The sequence below is a fragment of the Lissotriton vulgaris genome, chromosome 1_2 (assembly GCF_964263255.1).
Source record: "Lissotriton vulgaris chromosome 1_2, aLisVul1.2, whole genome shotgun sequence".
NCBI classification, from domain to species: domain Eukaryota; kingdom Metazoa; phylum Chordata; class Amphibia; order Caudata; family Salamandridae; genus Lissotriton; species Lissotriton vulgaris.
This window is the reverse complement of record NC_141686.1, coordinates 264,769,792-264,778,417: the sequence shown is the minus strand read 5'-3', so window position 1 is coordinate 264,778,417 and position 8,626 is coordinate 264,769,792.

The window sequence follows — 8,626 nt, the reverse complement described above, 5'->3', positions numbered from 1 at the left end:
GCTTCCCCTTGCATCTCTAATGAGATGCAAAGGGGGCGTTCCAGAGAAAAATAATAGGAGAAATGTTGTTAAGCGACATTTCTCCTATTATCAAGGATTTCGCTAACCCTGTTAGTGATAAAAAAAAAGCGGCGCTAACCGCGGTTAGCGCTGCTTTTTTTACACCTGGTATTTTCCTGACTTAGCCATGATATCCTATGGAAAGTGGATATCATGGCTAAGTTTGTGAGCCCCTATTATCAAGCTAACGCCAAACTTTGAGAGATTATCGTTGGTTTTCCAGATATAATCTCTCAATTGGCAGTTAGTGTGAGGATTTTTATAACTTCTGAGATAAACCTTGCTAATAGCAAGTTATCTCTGCAATATTTTTCGGCGATGCTTAGCGTTAAAAAATTCGTTGCTAAGCATCGTTAGTGATAAATATCGCTTAAAGTTGGTAATATGCCCCCCAGTTATTAAAAGCGAAAGCACTTTGTCTGATCACCAGAGAAGAACTAGAATAGGCTGGACCCAAGGCTGCTCTAAGTTTTCTTGGGTCTCTGTACCATCATCCAGAGGGGTTCTTATGCTGAGCAGAGGTGTGGGCGCTGATTCATTAATGCTTAAAGAGATAGGCACTGCAAAGGGTCTGACCAAGCATGGCGCGCATGGCTTTTCACCATTAGTAAATCTAAAGAGGTGAAAATGGGGTCAAGGATTTGTCCCGCTGCATGTGGAACGCCATGTGCTACCCGTTTCAACCCCAAGACCTCTAGAGCGTTAGTCAACTTTGTCGTCATCACAATCTTACCTCTATGAAAATGTAAGTTTCCTAATATAGTGAAATTGCAGGATGTAAGAACTATGATAGAGACACATTTGGCAAAGTCCATCATAAAATTGTCTGTAAAGCCGGAAGGCCTAGAAATAAGGACCCCGCTAGCAGTGATCGTATATAGATGCAAAGAGAAAATACTGAACATTTGCCACGTTGGGCCCGATTCACAGAACTAACTTAAGACAAAATCCTAAACTTACTACTTTTGGTATTCACAGAAGTTAGGATTTTGTCTTAAGTCTGTCTTAAGTCTGTTTTAAGATAAAATCCTAACTTCTGTGAATACCAAAAGTAGTAAGTTTAGGATTTTGTATTAAGTTAGTTCTGTGAATCGGGCCCTTGGAACTTAAGGGTGGGTAACGATTAATATGTAAAATATGTCTTATAAATTGTGGCCACACCCCAACCTCGCTTGTTTTTCCATTCTACATGTTTCGTAAAATGCACCCCGAGCCTTCCGCAACACAATCAGGAGCTGATGACTCATGAAGCCAAGTTTCCGACTGAAGCCGAACATCTGGATTATGCTCAGTTAATTCAGGTCGATGTTTTGAAAGGGATCATACATTCAGAAGAAAACAGCTTAGGGCATTTGACGATGAAGGAGCTTTTTCATCCGATTTAATGTCATTGAAACACGACATCGTGGGGCTAGTGTCATTAAAACACAACATGCTGGCTGACGTAAGGCGAGGTGAGGTGGAAAATTTACAAATTCAACAACTTTGCGACCCAACAATATCTATCTCCGGTGATTGCGGGTATGAACAGTGTGTATTAGTAAAATTTGATGCATGAATTTCTCTAGCAGATTAGGAATACCTGAAATCCAGGTACAAAGAACCAGGGGTTCTGCCGCTGGTTACAATCCAGTCGTCATTGGCACAAACATGCTTGCCTTTGGTGCGCCAGCAGTGCACCCACTGTCGCACAGTGACTGTGTTTTTAAAGCAGATATCTGCACATGATTGGATGGTCCGAAAACTAGACTGCTCAGTAATGCAACTCTGTAAAGATCGAGCGCCATGTTGGGTGGATGATATAGAGGTAGTCAATGTAAATTAACTATGTGCAATGCAGCAAATCAAGTCGAAAAGATAAATAAAATCAAGAACTGAGTATCGCCGCAAACAACAATCCCACCAATTAAAACAATTGTCTGTAAACAAATGCCAAAAGGTAAAATGATAAAAGAGCACCCTGAGGTCCACTGTGGAGAATGATTGACGCATGCCTCTTCGCTGCTCAGGGGCCACGTGCCGCAGCTTCACTCAGTTCTTCTGATGATAAATGGGGAAACTAGGGGGCAGATTTACAAGCCCCTTGTGCCTCATTTACGCTGCCCTTGCGTCACTTTTGTGACGAGGTGGCGCAAATCCTGCGCCATGGTGCGGGATACTTACAACGTGACACATCTGGGAGATGAGCCACTGAGTAATGCCCTGCGCCACATGTAGGCGTTCCTGCGCAGGGGGGCAGCGTTCTGGCGCAGGAACGCCTCCTTGAAGTGGCTGAGTGAAATTTACAAGATTTCACTCAGTCACTTTTAGGCCCATGCTGCGTCAAAACCCTGCGCCTGCCTGGAGCAGGCGTAAGGATTGACACAGCATTAACTAGATAGGGCCCCAAGAGCATTGCTGGAGCGGCGTCGCGCTTGCAATGCAACTCGAGCAATGTGGCACTTTTACGGCACAGATGCGTCACGCATCTGTGCCGTTTTTGCCCCATGGTGCGCCGCATTGTAAATGCGGCGCATCCATGATGGCGGAGCTGTGGCGCACAATAACTGGCGCATCCCTGCTGATTTGCAGGGCTGCGCCAGTTATTGTAAATATGCTCCTAGAAGTCTCAGCGTGGAAAGTGCTGCTTAGTGAAAAGACAACACCGCTGACGCATCTGTGCCCTAAAAGTGACGCATTGCTGGAGTTGCCTCGCAAGCGCAACGCAGCTCTAGCAATGATCAGGGGGGCTCTATCTGTTCAATGCTGCGTCAATCCATACGCCTGCTTCAAGCAGGCGCAGGGTTTTGACGCAGCATGGGCACAAAAGTCACTGAGTGAAATCTTGTAGATTTCACTCAGCCTCTTTTGGGAGGCGTTCCTGAGCCGGAACGCCCCCCGCCCCGTGCCGTAACGCCTCCTTCTGCGCAGGGCTTTACAACGTGACGCATCTCCCAGATGCATCACGTTGTAAATACCCCGTGTGAGAAGTTGGCCCGATATGCAGTGTTCACTATTCTAGTGACCACTATGTATCGTTCCAAACAACCCTTATGGTGATTGGTTGTAAGTCAACCTTAGACCAGCTATCCTAGTAGCGTGGATACGAGCAGTCTTCGGGCTAAACTCTAGAGGGCGTGTTAAGCCAGCTGTTATCCCTTACACCCCCCTTTTTTTACTCTTCCTCCTCAGCTTATCCGTGACCAAGGGCTAAACAGCCCGAAATGCATAGGATATTACAGTTCGGATGCACAATGATGTTGTCTTTTGATATGCTTTAAATATCAGCAAATAACAAACAATTCTCAAATGAAGTAACTTTAAAGAAAATAAACGTGATAAATTCAAGGAATTCACGAAGCACTTTTGTGTGATCATTTTCGGTGTGCCTCATTGGGGATGTACCTGCGGTTCCCGCAAACACAACTTTCAGTAGTATCTAGTGGTGTGCAGACGGACAACACCACCCGGTGAGAGCACCCTAAAAACGCAACAACTTTCGCATTAACCCCCTATGTAACTTTGCTGTGCACCTCCCACACCCTTGCTTGATATACTCCACTTCCGCCCACGGAGGGGTAGCACGCTCTCCAACATGCAATTTGAAGATATCAGCAGAAGCACGGAAGCCAGAGCACACACATTGGCATACGATGACACAGAGAAAGACAGAATCTACGCGCTGATTGAGGAAGATGTAAGCCCGACTACAACTTCTAGAAACAAGGAACAATGTGTGAGACAATTAATCTACTTGTCAAAAAGACACATTAACCAGAAGCTCCATGCGAGCACTTTACTGCGGTATCACCGGGCACTCAGGATCCCACGTGGTCTTCGCATTGCACTAAAACCCTCACTCTGTAAAAACTCCAAAAGCTTCCTCGAGAAATGGAATGGAATACTTAATAAGTGCAGCTTAGATCTTATATTGTTGATTGTCGAGGAATTGGCAGGCATCCTTAAAGAAATGGAGACGGAAATGAAAGAATTACAAGAAGAAGTAAAAAATCTACTCACACCCGAGGAACTAACATCTATGCTCGAAGACACTAAAACCATCTTGGATAAATATCAGAAGGAAATATTAGAACGTAAAGTCAGAAAATTCCGACGCGATACGCTTGATTACAAGCTGGATGAAGTTTACTCTTGGGCCGATGTCTATGCCCAAAGACGTCGCAACAAACCATCAACCATGAACACTGACACTTCATCATCTGATTCAGATTCGACAAGGATTCCACCAAAACGTCCCCAACCGCCCAGGCAACCAATTAATAAAGCACAAGCCAGCACATCGAGTGCCAACCAACCTCAAGACCTAACTACATCATCACAGTCTTTTTTAGAGGTAAGCCAAGCTCCTCCCGACGACCCAGGCGGAGCAAAAACAAAAGACAGAGATATCAGTCCACCAGCCACGAGAAGTACAATCGCCAAAAAGAAACAAGTCTCGTGATTAACATCTTGAAGACGGAAATTAGCGACTACCAAATGAAACTACTGGAGAAAGGTACTTCATTTATCCCGACCACTTCAAATAACCTTTTGGAACTTGAAGTAAGCACATTCAAATTCACCCGCAAACTTAGACTCAGACATTTTTTCGACAATGTTTTACCTCCTGTAACCATCACTAAAGAGGATGAACTTAAAGGACTACGACCACCAAGTACATATTTACCACCGACCAGCCACAAATGCATAGACTTGTTTGAAACTTTAGTTCGCCAGGATCTCTCGAATATCAATTTCAAAACACCAAGGAAGATCCAGAACTTAACTACCAAAGACCGTGATACTCTGAAATCATTGGCTAATAATCCTGAGATCAACATTACCAAAGCGGATAAAGGAGGCGCACTAGTTATCTTGGACAGTGAGATGTATCAGAACAAACTAAAAGAGCACATAGAAGACACCTCCACCTATATGGTACTGAACTGTAATCCTACAAACGAGTATCAAGACTTACTGAAAGACATTGTTCTTAAAGCATTTCAAAATGGAATCATCGAAGAACGTACCAAAAAATACTTGCTGATTGATTGTCCAAAAAGTCCAACAATACATATGAGCCCCAAAATCCACAAAAATTTGATGGACCCACCATTCAGGCCCATAGTATCCACCAAGAAATCTATACATGAGAGAACTGGCAAATTTATCGACAAATATCTACAACCGTTAGTGATCCAATCTCACAGTTACATCAAGGACACTACTGACTTTTTGTTGAAACTTTCCAGAATACCGAACTTTCACAATGAATCTTACATACTATGCACTGCTGATGTGAGTTCATTATATACCTCTATACCGCACCTAGGAGGAATTGAAGCAATTGAACACACATTACTGAATAGTGGAATTGATGTGAAACTCCAAACATTTCTAATTGAATTAATGATTTTCACCCTTTACCATTCTTACTTCAAAGTGGATGATCGATGGTTTCTACAACTTTCAGGGATGGCCATGGGGAATTGTGCTGCCCCGTCATACGCAAATACATATATGGAAAACTTCGAAAAGAACTACATATACACCAACCCGAATTTCCAGAAGCATGCCAAACTGTACACACGATACATTGATGACCTTTTCTTTCTGTGGTCAGACACCAAGGAAACCCTACATGACCTCATGACTGAAATTAATGATAAAGATCCACGCATCAAACTGACATGGCTCATCAGCGATACAGATATCGCATTTCTGGATGTACATATAAAAAATACCTCACAAGGATTGGTCACCGACCTTTATAGGAAAAGTACTGATCGAAACAATGCCCTACACTATTCTAGTTTCCATCAAGGCTCCCTCAAAAAACACCTCCCATTCTCCCAGATGCTACGCGTCAAACGCATAGTGTCTGATGAACAGCTGGCTGAAGAACGTATCACAGAAATGGAAAACAGATTTCTCGAACGAGGATACCCTCACAACGTTCTGAAACAAGCACGCGATCGTGTCACCACCATCTCAAGAACAGAAAGTATGACCAAGTCTCAAAAGGATTCAAAACAACGTATGGTGCTTGTGTCCAAGTATTCAACAGCTAGTTGCAAATTTAAAAAGATCATCTGCAAACATTGGCCTGTGTTAAAAAATGAACCCGATTTTATGGGAATTTTCGAGCAACCTCCAATCTTCGCTCATACCAGAAGTAACAACTTGAAAGAAATCCTGACTAAACCCATTGAGCCACTAAAACACCATCGCGGCACCCAACCATGCCGTAATTGCAGTCACTGTAACAGTGCAATCAAAGGAAATACTATACAGCATCCTATGAAAGGTCACGACGTAAAACTCAAGGTGGACGCGACATGTGATACTGCCAATGTAATCTATGCATTGAAATGCCCGTGTGGCAAACTGTACATTGGCAAGACAGAACGGAAAATGAAAGTACGCCTTAACGAACACAAGTCTAACATTAGACTAAGATCTGAAAAATCTAACCTTGCCATGCATTTCATTGAGGCTAGCCACACCATCGCTCAAATGAAATTTATCATTCTTGAAACGGTTTTGAAAAGAGAAGGAACTGATAACACCAAGTTCCTACTTAAGAGAGAACTTGAATGGATTTACATGCTACAGACTCTTAAGCCGAACGGGCTTAATGATCGTACTGAATTAAGTTGTTTTTTATAATTTTGTACACAGTGTTTACAACGCTGCCATGTATATTCTGATATCGCTCACACATTGAATGTACCTTGTTCCTATTCCCATCATAACTTCACCACTCCAATATGGCTGCCACACTTTTCCAGCTTCACTGTTATACGTTAGTCCACCTTCACTTTTCATTTGTACTTCTCCAAGCATATATTTACCCGTTTCTTTTCCCGACACGACAGACAACCGGCTGCCACTCGAATGAGCACGCGTTTATACGCCGCTATGTTTTTCATCCTGAAGTAAGTGCATGCTAACGCGCAATTTTGCAAGCCTTAAACCCACACGCAACCGTTTGTTTGCGGAGCACGCCCACGCCGGCTTAAATACTTTGCTTTAGACCTGCATGTTACCTTTCAGCTTGAATCTCAGCATCTGACGCTATGAGTTAGCCGTGCCCGCATCGTTTTGTTATTACTTTATCCTTTCTGGTCACAACTACCCCACGCCACCCACAGCAGATAATCCGTTTAAATAGCACTATGAGCACTTTGTACACATTATTCACGTTAAACGCTTGAGCATTATCCCTTACACCCCCCTTTTTTTACTCTTCCTCCTCAGCTTATCCGTGACCAAGGGCTAAACAGCCCGAAATGCATAGGATATTACAGTTCGGATGCACAATGATGTTGTCTTTTGATATGCTTTAAATATCAGCAAATAACAAACAATTCTCAAATGAAGTAACTTTAAAGAAAATAAACGTGATAAATTCAAGGAATTCACGAAGCACTTTTGTGTGATCATTTTCGGTGTGCCTCATTGGGGATGTACCTGCGGTTCCCGCAAACACAACTTTCAGAAGCCAGCTGTTATACCATCACATACTCCTTGAACACCAAGTGAAAGGACACCACACAAGTGTTATGAAAATAAACGGTATATTTATTAGAATCACAACAGCCTGTACTAAGCACAGAACAAAACTCTTAGGAAAATACTTCAAGTGCACAATCAATACAAGTGCCCGAGGGCACGGAAAGTTTTAGTGGTCTCGGGCGGACCCGATCAGGCAAGTCGGAAGCGAGGGACTCAGGACCCTTAAGTAAGGAGGCTATGCGGGCACCGAAATGCCGGAGTTACCTAGCCACAAGGGCTGCAGCTGCACAAGTCTTAAAGGCGTCGGGGGTCTTCGCTGACGAGCCAGGAGCCGGAAGGAAGGAGTCGCTGGCCGGCGACCAGTGAAGAATAGTTTGTAGAGATCCAAGCCTGCATCAGAGATCGATGATACCTGAAAGCAGAGGGGACCAAGTTCGTACTACTAGCCAGTAGTCAGAGGGTACCAGGAAGGCACCGGATGGCCGTCACCTCGACTAGGTGAGTGGGCGACGCTAGGCTCTGCAGTCTCACGGACCAGGAGGCGTTGTCGGCGACCAGGATGGAGGTGCGAGCTGTCCCACGAAGGTTGATGCTGTCGGCGTCGCTGGGCCCAGGGTTGGGGCAACAAGCCTTGGCAGATTTCAGGGCCACGTGGTGGGCCTAAAATGGCGTCTTGAGTGGACCAGGAGGGTCCAGGGTGCTCCTCTCGGAAAAGGGAGCAAAGGCCAGTCTGGAGCAACCAGACCAGCAGCGTTGGTTTTCGGACGTCGTCAAGGGGAACACAAGCCAGCGGCGAGTGATCGGACAACGGGCTGAGCGGCGAGCAGAAGGGCCCCACGCAGATCGTGGAGATGCTGGGAGGCTGCACTTCGGTGCTGGAGCTGCTCAGGATCGGGGCTTCTCGGACCCCAGAGCACTCACCAGAGGATTCCTTCGGTGGTCGTGCTGGTTTAAGAAAGCGTGCAGGTTTTGATGATGGCCGGTCCCTCGAGGTCTCGTCGCACCCACAGATCTCAGCTGAGCTGACGATGTGGGTAGAGGTCAGAGGTGCCAGGGAAGCCGGTTCTCG